This window comes from Ursus maritimus, unplaced genomic scaffold (assembly GCF_017311325.1).
Source record: "Ursus maritimus isolate PB19 unplaced genomic scaffold, ASM1731132v1 scaffold_4, whole genome shotgun sequence".
Taxonomy (NCBI): Eukaryota; Metazoa; Chordata; class Mammalia; order Carnivora; family Ursidae; genus Ursus; species Ursus maritimus.
Genome location: NW_024426552.1, coordinates 61,266,390 through 61,280,059, shown reverse-complemented (window position 1 = coordinate 61,280,059; position 13,670 = coordinate 61,266,390). Strand labels below are relative to the sequence as shown.

The 13,670-nt window shown below is 36.8% G+C and overlaps 2 pseudogenes; both read left to right on the top strand.

Moving 5' to 3' along the window:
* Positions 1-9,385: 9,385 nt before the first annotated feature.
* LOC103678845 lies at positions 9,386-12,963 on the top strand (annotated as a pseudogene).
* A 418-nt stretch (positions 12,964-13,381) lies between these two features.
* The window catches only part of LOC121100499, a 1,444-nt pseudogene continuing 1,155 nt past the window's right edge, over positions 13,382-13,670 (top strand).

The window sequence follows — 13,670 nt, the reverse complement described above, 5'->3', positions numbered from 1 at the left end:
AATAAAATTCCCAAATACTGTTTACCTTAAATGAGGGTTGCAAATATCAGAGCTAAACAAGGATCCAAGAACTGCATGTTTATATGAGAAAAGTTCTGTATTCTTGCTACACAGTTGTATATGGCCTCAGGCCATGTATTCAGACTGGGAGGTGTGGACTCCAATCCTCCATTATAAAGAGGCGCCATTTCATTGATCAAATGCTCAGAGATTCATGGCCAGTCAGTTCAGTTGTGCAAAATGCTCTTGACTTTGACTAGAAAATCTGAACAGCTCTACAGTTCTTTGTAACTCTTGCCGTATACTGCAATGTCTGTCATTCTTGTACCCTGGCTTCTGGATACATATGCTGTCCCTTAGCTTGCAAAGGACAGACATCTTGTAAAATATACAGATATCTTGTACAATATACAGATAACACATCAAAGTGGGACTTATTAAGGATGTTTCCTTCTACTGCTAGGACTCCAGTTTCGTTAGAAATAACCTCTGCCAGGACTTTTTTGGCCTCAAATAGGTCACTTCTATGACTGTTCCAAATTCTGATGGTCTGAAGTAGATCTGGGGTACTGACTATGGAAATCAGTCTTTTGAAGCCTGCAGCCTCATGAATATCCAGAAGATACTTCATCCACCACCACCCTTTACTCAATGGATTACTAAATCACCAGCTTATGTCTTGATTTGGCAGCACTGTGTTAGTCCCTTGCAATTCCTGTGGTATTCTATTATTCTTTTTTTGGATGGGGTAGCTATTTATCCAAAGCTGGAAGACTACTTCTCCTATATTTCTTTCTAATGAAACATCTCTCCATAATTTAGTTCAGTTATAATCTTTCACTGTCTTCTTGAGAATTGGCCTTTTCAAAATAATCATGGCTACATTTGCCATTATAAGAGCCAAGTTACATGGATTATATGCTGAACAATCCAGGGGACACCATTTGCATGGTAATATGAGTGTCACCCCTGGCGTTGAGCAATATGGTTCTCTCACTGAACAATAAGGAGTGCCACATATAACCAAGACATAAATGGTCGGAGAAGGCATCCCAGACGTAACATAAAAGGATCCTTCTGACAAGTCACGGTTCCACTTAGATGTCAGTTATTTCCCTATCTGTGGAATTTATCACACTGTGGTACAATTGATAATTTTATTTCTTTGCCTCCTTAGCTATACCATGAGCTTCATGAAGGTAGAGATCACTCACATTCTGTCATCAAGGGGATAGTAAAACACCTGGCATATTCTAATACTTGAAAAAATAGACTCAAAGACATTCAATGGTATGCTAAATAGCAAGAAAAGGAGGTAAATCTGGGGGTGGGTGAGACCCAAATGGTAGGTGTCATGTAATTCTTGCCCCAGCAAAAGCCATGTGCTTATGTCAGTATCTATAGGTCTATATCTTAGAATTGCTAAAGATGATAAAGGCCATCAAACCTCAAAGTTTCAAGTCCAGACACCCCCTCCACTCACCACATTTTCTATAGCTCTTTAAGATACTTAGCACCTTGAGGCTGCCATTCTATCTTTTAGCAGAATAATACAGAATGAAAACCATGATGTGCACTAATAATACCATGGCTAGTGTTAGTACTTAGATCTGCCATATGGGCATATGGCAAAGGATCAGGCACATGAACTTGATTTTCACATAGAAATGCACCTGGGATTGAAGAGACCTTTGCTGGAGAAATCTAAAAGATTTCCTAAGAAGTATGCCTTAAGAAGTATGAATATACCCTAAGAAAGGTGAAAGAGGAGGCAATAATATACATATATCAGTAAAGCCCAACTTAGACAAAGCAAAAATTTATACTCAAGCTGTACTATTAAGTCCTCAGGACCAATTTCACCTACAGTTTTAAGAATAATAAAAGAACACTACATAATGAAAATAGCTGCATATTAGTCAGTTCAGAAATTAACCCAAACTTTGACCATTCAAATCTCTTTTTCTCCTGGGTCCATGTTTTGTTTTGTTCAATGGTGGGAATCAGACAACTAGCCCTGAATTTTCAGATAACCAATATTTTGTCTATTTTCAATAGACATCCACCAGGATGTAAATACCACAAGTGCAGGGACTACACTTATTAATTTGTTCATTCTATTATTCATTCATGCAAATCTATTTGTTTAACTTCCATATTCCAGGCATTATAGTAGATTTAAATATCCACTGATGCGCAAAATGGACATAGTTCCTACCCACATAGAACTTACGGCCCAGTAACCCAGTTTAGAATACAGATATTGAACAAATAACTACACAGTTACAAATTTCAAGTGCTACAAAGAAAAATAATGTAGTGTCATGGATAACTGCATGACTAGATTTCTATATTTGACAAAATGTCAAATAAAAAAAGGTGAAGTAAAGACATGTTTACTAAAATAAATATGGGGAAAAATTAATCACCAAAAGACTGTCAGTTATTGAAAACTGTAGAAAATAATCTTCAGGTCCAAGGAAAGTGATCTCTAATTGAAGTGAACATCAAAGAAAATGGTAGATGAGTGGGCAATATAAATATGAACACTGAGTCTATAAATCAAAAGTAATTACATCTGTTGTAGCAAACACATAAACAGAAAACTGACTTTCGAATTTCAGATAACAAAAAAAAATCATAGAGCCATAATTTACCAGTTGGACTGAGTGGTATTAATGGGGGTAAAAGTTCTAGTATCCTAATATTTTCAAAGAAGAGAGTAAAATAATTGAATAATTATAAACTTAGTAAGTTAAATATGAATGTTATTTCTAATATTACCACAGGAGTGGAAACAGAGGGTCTGAATTTTATACTAATAATGAATGAAAACATTATTTAAAGTATTCAATAATCTGAAAGAACAAAGAAAAGAGATAAAAAGAGACTACAAAGAAAACGTATAAAACAAAATCCAAATATATTTGTAATTAGGCTGAGTACAAATGGAATAAATGCTCTAGTTTAATAAAGATAAACTAGGAACAAAAAATCTATACTGTTTAAAGGAATATATCTGAAAGACATGGCTATAGAAAATGTTGGAAGCCATTAGATGGAAAAAGGCATGCCATTAAATCCTAATAAAAAGAGAAGTTGATATAACCAACAAAAGTAGACTTCAGACAAATACAATTAGTAGAATTTGAAAAGAATTACTTCAAAATGATGAAAGATTCAATGAACAGAATGTATAGCAATTTTAAAATTATATGCATATATTAACAAAGTGTCAAATTATTCAAAGGAAAATTTGACAGAAATACAATGAGAACTTGATAGATCTCCAAAGTCAGAAAGTTCAACATTCCTCTCTTAGGAATTGATAGAAAAGCATTTAAAAATATGAGGATATAAAAAAATTGAAAAACATAATTAACAAAGTTGACTCATCAACTGCAGAATGTACATTAATTTCAATCATGCACAGATCATTTATAAATATTTAACACATACCAAGCCATAAAACATGTCTAAACACAAATCTTTCCAGATAATTAAAGAGACTATTTACCAACACATTTCACAAGACCAGCATTATCCAGATAGCAAAACTAGACCAACATGTTGCAAGACAAGAAAACTACAGAACAATATCCTTCATAAACATACATGTATATATTTTCAACAAAATTTTAACAATTAATATTAATGGTATGTAAAAAAGATAATATATTATGACTAATTTGGAATAATCTTAAGAATGCAAAGGTGGTTTAACATTTAAAGATCCTGTAATTCACCTTATTAACAGACTACACACACACGAACATACACAGTAACAGTGACAATGAAACACATAGATCAACAGATATAGGGAAAAGCATTTGACAAAACCCACATCCATTACTAATAGAAGTTTCCCAGAAAACAAGAAATTGAAGAGATGTCCCTAATCTGAGAAATGTCATCTATGAAAAGCTTTCAGCTAACATCATTCCTAATGGTGAAAAGAAAATGAATGTTGTCTCTTAAAATTCTGAACAGAGTAATGATATTCTCTCCCACCACTTCTATTTAATATGTATTGGAGATTCCAGTCAGCCCAGTAAGGTAAGAAAAAAATTAAATGACAACATTATTGCAAAGGAAGTAGTAGAATAATCTTCATTTACCAAAACCAGAATGGTTTCTGTAAAATATCTTCTGGCATCTAACACAAATAAGCTAATAAATCTAATATGTGAAGTTAGCAAGGTTGTAGGATATAAGATGAATATACAAAACAGTTGGATTTCTGTGTACTAGCAATCAGTAATTGAAATACTGAAGATAGCATTTACACTAGCATCAAAAATATTACTTAGAGATCAATCTGAGAAAAGATATACAAGGCCATTACACTGAAAAATAGATAATGCTGAAAGAAATTAAAGAAGCCCTAAAAGGATGGAGAGATGCATGTTCGTAGATTAGATGACTCAATGTTGTTAACCTGTCATTTCTCTCTAAATTGATTTGTAGATTCAATGTAATATCAATCAAAATCCCAGGAATTTTTGGTAGGCTTATATTTGAACAGACTGATATTAACATTCATATTGAAATGTAAAGTATCCAGGGGGCCCCTGGGTGGTGCAGTTAGTTAAGCAACTAACCCTTGTTTTCCTGCTCAGGTCATGGTCTCAGCTTTGTGAGATCAAACCCCGGCCTCAGGCTCTGAGCTCAGCAAGGAGTCTCTTGGAGTTTCTGTCTCCCTCTCCCTCTGCCCCTTCCTGTGCTGGTTCTCTCTCTCTCTCTCTCAAATAAAGAAATAAATCTTTAAAAAAATGTAAAGTGTCCAGAATAGACAAAACAATATTGAAAATAAAAGAATAAATTTGGAGGATTTTATAGTACCTTTTGTTAAGAACATAAATTAGCACGGGGCTCCTGGGTGGCTTGGATGGGTAAGCGTCTGACTCTTGATATCAGCTCGGGTCTTGATTTCAGGGTTGTGAGTTCAAGTTCCACATTGCGCTTCATTCTGGGCATGGAGCCTACTTAAAAAAAAAAGAATATAATTTAGAACATTTTGCAAACTGGAATAGCGTTATGTAGTAATGCTATAGTTGGGAAAGAAAACTAGTAAACTTGAAAAAACACACATATCCTGTGACTTAGTCTTTCCATTTCTAAGAGTATTCCTTATAAATCTGCATGTTTATATGCAACAAGAAACGAAATGCAAGAATGTTCAAAGCAGCATTTTTTACATTTTCTAAAAACTGAAAAGATCCCTTTAATAGTAAAATGGATGAATGAATTGCCATATCAATAAACCATGGAATGTTATACAGCAATGAAAATTAATGAACTAGTTCTATGTGCAACAATATGGCTGAAACTTACAATCTTAATAGTGAATGGAAAAGAGCAAGTTATAGAAAATATATGCAGCATAATTGCATTTATGTAGTATTCCAAACAGGCAAAACTCAAGTACTTTGCTTGGGGATGCATACACGAGAATTAAAACTAAAGAAAAACAAGGAATTGCTTATAATCAGTGTCAAGATAATGATTACCCCAAAGGAGAGGGAATGGTGGGAGGAGCCACATGTGGGAATTCTGGAATGTTGCTATTATTCTTTTGCCTGATTTACGTAATATTTCCATGAGTGTTGCTTATAGCTGTTTATTAAACTGAAAACACACTTTTTACACACTTTACTAGATGCATACATATATTCTATTTTATAATATAAGAGTTTAAAAAACAAAAACCACAAGTCTTTGTAAAACCTAGGGAGAGGTGTTTGGGTTCCTTTCCTGGCCTGGGCCAGACCTTGTGATTTTAAAGCCTAAGTATTAGTCTCTTATGACGTGTCATAGGGCCTATCAACAAAATTTTTAAGCTTATTCCAGCACTACTCCCGTGTCAAAAGTTGGCTCTCCAAAAATCTCTATTTCCCCTTCTTACACTCACCTATGCCTACAGGCTAAAAACTCAGATCTCTAGACTATGACTTACAAGCATTAAGAGAAAATGTAGTGCTAGTTGGAGCTGGAGGTAAAGACTCCTAATTGGAGTGTAACCAGTCATGATGGAACACTTCACCTACTCAGTGGAGCCTGCAGATTGTCCCTTCATGTGAACTGACAGCACCTCAGAACGCTGGATTGGTTCAGCAGTGAAGCAGGGAAAACTGTGTCCAAGTGAAGATAATCTGATACACAAAAATTCTCTAAATCGTTATAATGGTAGAGAAATGTTATGGTTGGTGCAAAAGTAAGTCATTACTGGAGGCAAATGACTGAACTAAAGAAATTTGATTTCCCCTGGATTTTAACTTCATGGGTGGCTGCCTGCAAGAAAACTCAATATATCTCTAAGACTTCTGCCTCTTTGCCAATTTGACAGAAATCAGCCTATAAAAGCCAAATGATTTCATTCCACAAGAAAGTCGGAAAATATTGGAAGGGTCTATTTTTAATAAAAATTCAGAATTCCTTGAAGGCTATGGTTTCTTTGTCAAATTAGTTAGTGGAATCTAAATATTTCGGTTTCTTATGCATACAAAAGGGAACATTTGATCCCCAGCTAAAAGAGGTCAGTCTGAGATAAAGCTTACAAAGTAAACATCACCTGTATGATGACATACAGGAGAACTATGTCTGGTCACATGAAAAGTGCTTGCTTAACGTCCACAATAGCCAAACTATGGGAAGAGCCAAGATGTCCATCAACAGAGGGATGGCTAAAGAAGATGTGGTGTATATATACAATGGAATATTACTCGCCCATCGGAAAGGATGAATACTTACCATTTACATCGATGTGAGTGGAACTGGAAGGTATTATGTGGAGCGAAGTAAGTCAATCAGAGAAGAACAGTTATCATACGGTTTCACTCATATGTGGAATATAAGAAAGAGTGCAGAGGATTATAGGGGAAGGGAGGGAAAACTGAAAGGGAAGGAATCAGAGAGGGAGAAAAACCATGAGAGACTCTTAACTATGGGAAACAAACAGGGTTGCTGGAAGGGAGATGGATGGGGGGATGAGGTAATTGAATGGCGGGCATTAAAGAGGGCACGTGATGTGATGAGCACTGGGTGTTATATGCAACTGATGAATTATTGAACTCTGCATCTGAAATTAATGGTGTACTGTACGTTGGCTAATTGTATTTAAAGAAAAAAAAGTGCTAGCTTCTGCAATTAGAAAAAGTGATATAAAGGGAAAAACTAAGGGAAGATTCCAGTACCCATTCTGTTTTTAATTTTGGTTCCGGGTTGGCAAAGTCATGGATTTGTTGGATCTAGGGGAAATATTACTGTCTGGAAAGGATCATGGATCATTGGTGTCTCCATTGGTGTGCTCTGGCTCATCAGCATTCTAAAGGCAGAGTCAATAGGATATTAGGGAAGATCTAGACATGACTCCTGAGCTTTCTTCCAATGGGAAAGCAGTCTGCAATTACAGATTGGAAGTGAAATGCGGGGAGAATGGCTCAATTAAAGAATAAACTTCTTGTGGCCATGGATCATGCCTTTCTTTCATTCCTCTGTTTCCTAACCAAACTTATACTTACTAATACAGTGTTCCTGTGAATCCACTCAACGGTTATCAATTTGCTGACAAATAGGCAACTTGCTTCTTGTGGGAGAAAGCAACTTTTTCCTGCAGTCGTGACATCAGTCAACTCTATATAGATCCAAGAAGCCAGCACTTCCATTTCAAACCACAAAAAAGATACCTTGCTTACAATAAGATTTACCTTAATCTAGGAAGAAGAGCACGAAAAATTATTACCATGACTGCTTCAGTCCCTTATACATACTGAATGGTTTTCGCATCTTCCTATAACCACTTGGTCCAGGTTTAAGAGAAGCAAGAAGATAAACAGCTCATGGGGGGTAAATCTGTTTGTAGTGCTTTAGCTACATCCTGACTCAATTGACTTAAATAAAAAGGCCCTTTACTGACTTATCTAACTGCAGCCACAGAAATAGGATGGGCTTGAGGATGACCATCAACTCGTGGCTCTGGCTCTGTTTCTCTGCAACTTCCCTGGCTGTGTCCCCTTCTAAATAATGATTACATCTTTGTGCTGCTTCTCTCATGGAGAAAAATGCCTGTGGTGGTTCCTGCCTTCACATCCGTATGCCACAAGAAAGAAGGAAGAAAGAGGAAGAAAGAAAATATTCGTATCAAAGACTTCTAAGCAAGTGTCCCAAGATCCATCCGGACTGGGTTGTTTATATTACTTGTTCATCTCTGGACCAGTGATTGTGGATGGGGGAATGAAGTGGATTAATTAACACAAGCCAAGAAGGCTCAGCCGAAGCCGGGCAGAGTCCATTTTCCTCACGATTTGCTAAATGAGTAAGAGCAAAAGCCTGAACCAAAATTTAGATGTCTAGGAAAGAGAAACATTATTCTGGGCAGGCAACCAAAAAGAGAGAGAGAGACACTAAGAAAGAAAAAAAATAGCAATAGTTCTCTAGTTTGGCTGCATGTTAGAATCATCTGGGGCATTTGCAAATCCTCATGTCCCAACCAAAACACTGGGCCAAATAAGTCAGAATCTCTGGAGGGAAGGGAGAAGGCAGGAGTTCTTAAGCCTCCACGGTTGATTCCAGTGTGACTGCAATGAGACCATTGCATTGCATGCGAAGAGTTTATTACAGGAAGACAGAACTAATATCTGTCAGCTTCTCCTCGCGTGGGGATTTTGAAGAGAGATGAGTTGGTTTTATTCCCCAAGCTCTGGCAGCTTAAAGCCACCTGAGCTGACAGTTGTATTTCCCCTTACAAAGGGGCTTACACGTGGTAGAATTATACTTTTCTAGCCTCACAATGAACAACACAAAGGTTACAACGGTGGCTAAATCCCACGTGGTAAGCACAGAGAAGGCCATTGTAAGCACTGCTTTTCCAGAGTGACAGAAAATAGAGGGGGATTACAGATGGGTTTAAAATACCATTTCCTTCCTGCCACCATTAGCGATGTTTGTAGAGTGTGCAACCCTGCATCCCTGGGCCCAGCACGGTCAGCTGGGGCATGGCTTTGTTTTGTTTTGTTCTCTCGTTTTCATCACTGTCTTTTCATCTGTTCACTACTCATTTTCTCACTCTGTTTGCTCTTCTGGATCCTATGGCTTCCCTCCTGAGAATTTACCAGAGCAATCAGGCTGAATTACAAGAGAGAAATCAAAACCCACTTCAGACGTTCCTGCTTTTCTTTCTTCTTCTTTGGGTAGGGGGGAGTTGTAAGAGGAATAGAAATTTTCTTTCTTGTTTGACTTCTAAAACTGCTTGGGCTTCTTGTGCAAAAGTTTTACCTTCTCTTTCGATTTGTTTTTAAAGAAAAATTACAACAACCCAAACTTCATGATATAGGACATAATTTTCCAGAATGCAAGAGTTACTCAGACAGTAATTTTTCAAAGGCCCATGCTGGGACACATAATCATAAAATTATCAGAGCACTGGGAAAAGAGAAGACCCTCAGAACTTCCAGAGAGGTAAGCTATTAAGTCTCAAGCAAAAGATAGGGAATCAGTGTGGCAATGGACTTCTCAACAGCAACTTTGCTAGTAGGAAGATAATGTTCTTCCAAATACTGAAGTAAACCCTTCTCATCATTATCAGTACATATGAGGTGTATTGTAAGCAGGTATGGAAACGAGAACATAGAAAAAGTCAGATGATTAGAAAGCAGGAAGAGCACATTTAGTAGAGCCACCTTAATGGGTAAGGGAACCAGATCCTGGGGTGCCAGGAATTTTCCCTAAAAGAAGTTTAAGGATCTTTAATCCTTAATCTAGTGCTTCACCATCAATGGAAATCAGCTGCTTCTACTTTTTGCTATATTCTTTCTCCTCTTCTGACTATCTGTCTTCCTTTTCACTCCTTCCTTTATACTTGTTGGTTTTTCAATTTCCTTTTCTTATATGAGTTGCTGGTTTTTTAAACATGCACTGGTTCAAATTTTTGAGAGATGAAACTTGATTTCTTTTGCTTGTCTTTTCATGCCATGGCACATTATAGGTTGCTGTGGATTAATCAGGTTCTCACCCCTAATTATCAACTGAAGATGGTGGGAGGATATAATACATTTAAAACTGTGGCAGATTTGTCTTGTGTGGCAAGGGCTACAATCAAGGTATGTTCACTGTGAGCAGTGGTCCTTTATCAGTATCACCTGGGAGCTTATTAGACATGCAGATTTGGAGGGCTTCACCCTGGATCTACTCATTCAGAAACTCTGGGGGTGAGTGTCAGTCATCTGTGTTTTGGGAAGCCGTATGAGTGATTCTGATACACACTAATGTTTGAAAACAGAGCCTTAGCAGGGGTTATCATAATATTTTTGAATATTTCACTTACATAATCTCTCTGTATCTAAAGTTTTCCAGTGGTAAGAGGCAACATTACTTCTCTTTCATTTTTTTTCCTGAAAATGTAATGGAATTTTGTATATTATCTTTTCTTAGCTATGGGTTGTGCATGGATGGATGGCAGGTATATAATTAGATGAATGCACGTTCTCCAATAAGAGAACATGGTGCACTGGGTGTTATACGCAAGTAATGAATCATGGAACATTACATCAAAAACTAGGGATGTACTGTGTGGTGACTAACATAACATAATAAAAAATTATTATAAAAAAAGACAACACTAATATACACAAAACTTCCAACACATTTTATAAATGCTCTAGGTAGCAATAAAAGTTTCCTTGCATGTTTCCAGCCATGAGAAACTCATTCTTTTTGGTTTAATTTGATTGACTCTCCCAGTCATAGATCCATACTCTTTCCACTAGAGTAATACAGAATGAATTTAGATTTGACTCTCACTTACTGAGAATCTAGCATATGCCTTGTTATCTCTTTTAGATCTCCCGATTACTCTGTGTGTTAGGCATTTTTACACCCTTTCTGTGTATAAGTCCTTGAACATTTGTAGACACCCTTATGTATCTCTTTCCAAGCAAAACAACCCTAGCTCTGTCAGTTGCTTCTTATATGATATGGTTTTAAAGCCTTTCAAAATTCTGGTTGCTTTCCCTAAATGCTCAGTTCCTCATATTTCAATATTTAAATACTACACATGTAAGCAGTGGTCTGACACATGTGGCATATTACCTCCTTTATTCTGGACACAGTATTCCTATTGGATAAACCTAAAATTATCCTCAATTCCCAGCCATATATTACTGTGGTTCATATAAACTGATGTCATCACAGGTCTCCCCTGACATGATTTTTTTTAACTGAAGTGTATTTTACATCTGTTCCTATTAAATATCATTTTAGTAGTTTTAGTCATCATTCCAATCTGTCATGATTTCTTTGAACTTTGATTCTATCTTCCTTTCTTTTTATTAGCTATTCCTCCCATATGTCTATCATCTGCGAAGCTTATAATCGTGCTTTTATGTCTTTGTTCAAGTTGTTGATAAAAATGTTGGGTAGAACAGATTCCCATAATAATGCACATAATACTAATATTTTATATTTGCATGGTGCTAAAGCATTCACAAAGCATATTCATGATCTCATTTGATACTATAATCCTGGATAGTAGGAAGGGCAACCTTATTTGCTTTTCCTCTCATTATGGATAAATAAATGATGCTAAGAGAACATGAGTCACACCACTACTGGTAGAGAGTTGGTAGTATAACTTAAATGTTTTAAAGAGGCTTTTGTTTGAGGAGGCAGCAGTAACCCAAACATGAAGGAAAGGCTTGGAGAGTCGGGGACAACTAGCAGCCAAAGTGAAAGCGAAGATGCTGAGCCAGAACCTGGACAACTATGTCTGCAAAATCAAGCTGGACTTACAAAGAATGCCAAGAAGCTATGATCCTACTTACATTTTTTTTTTTTTGAGGTCCCACAAGAATACTTAAGAGCTTTAAATGCACCAAAGTGGAACATGTATTTGCAAAACCATTCTTTGCTTTCCTGGATGGTCACCGAGATGGAGTCAGTTGCTTGGCAAAGCATCCAAAAAGCATGGCTACTGTCCTTCCTGGGGCATGTGATAGAGAGGTTAGAATTTGGAACTTGTCTAAATGAAAATGCATCTGTACAATACAAGCACATGAGGGTTTTGTACAAGCAATATGTACTTACTTTTATGGGACTTCTTTTTCTACTATTAGTGATGACAAAACTGTGAAGCAGTGGAAAATGGATGGACCAGGCCATGGGGAAGAGGAGGAAACACTGCATACCATATTAGCAAAGACAGTGTATGCGGGAATTGATCATCACTGGAAAGAAACTGTTTTTGCCTCATGTGGACAGCAAGTAGACATTTGGGATGAAAAAGAACAAGTCCTATATGTCCAATGACCTGGGGATTCAACAGTATAACTGGTGTTAAATTTAACCCAATTGAGACATTTATCTAAGAAAGTTGTGCTTCTGACAGGAATATAGTACTATATGATATGAGGCACGCTAGTCCTCTGGAAAAGGTCATCTGAGAAATGAGAACAAATACAATTTGTTGGAACCCTATGGAAGCTTTCATTTTTACTGCTTCAAATGAAGATAAGAACTTCTATAGTTCTGATATGCGTGTACTGGACATTTCCCTAATGGTACATATGGATCATGCATCTGTGGGGCTTGATGTGGATTACTTTCCCACTGGGAAAGAGTTATGTCTGCTAGTTTTGATAAATCTATTTGAATCTTTCCTGTGGACAAAAGTAGAAGCAGGGAAGTCTATGATACAAAGAGAGTGCAACGTGTTTTCTGTGTAAAATGGACTTCTGACAGCAAATGTGTGTGGATCTGATGAAATGAACATTTGTCTATGTAAAGCTAATGCTTCTGAAAAATTGGGTGTGCTTCCACCATGAGAAAAAGCAGTCAAAGATTATAACCAGAAGCTGAAGAAGAAATTTCAACAACATCCTCATATAAAATACGTTGCTTATCACTAGCAAGCCTGAATCCGCGTTGATTTTGTCAGAGAAAAAGAAACATATAGTGGCGGTTGTGAAATAACACTTGATATTCCTACCAATCCTGATATATAATTATTTGTTGCATTTTTAATATTTATTTATTTATTTGAGAGAGAGAGAGATTGGGGTTGGGGGAGGAGCAGACGGAGAAGGAGAAGGATAAGCAGACTCCACATTGAGTACAGAGCCTGATGAGGGGCTTGATCCCACAACCCTGAGATCATGCATGACCTGAGCCAAAACCAATAGTCGAATGCTTAACCAACTGAGCCACCCAGAGGCCCCTATTTGTTACATTTTGATTCACAAACTCTGCAAGTAAAAGTATTGGCTTTTCTGAGCCACTAAGGGTAATGGAGAAAAGATGACAGCATATCTGAGTTTTCTAGGACAAGCATGAGTTAGCCAGATAGACATGAAGGATAAAGGGCATTCCAACCTGGAAAAGTAATTACACAATGACCAGAGGTATGGGTATGGAAGGAGTGTTGGGAGATGATGGAGAATTAGACAGGGACACACACTTTAGAAATGTTTTCTTTTACTGATAGTATCACCCTACTTGTAGTGTTAATTAACTATGTCCTGATGAAAATCTTAAATATCTTTAATTTTTTTGAGAGGAAACATCAACACTTCATTTATTTCCTTTTGACTTTTTTCGCATTTAATTCCTCTGTGTTTTAGATTTAAGAAACTAAGATGGTAAATTAAGAAAAAAAAAAAGGAAAGTTGTGCCTTGATTGA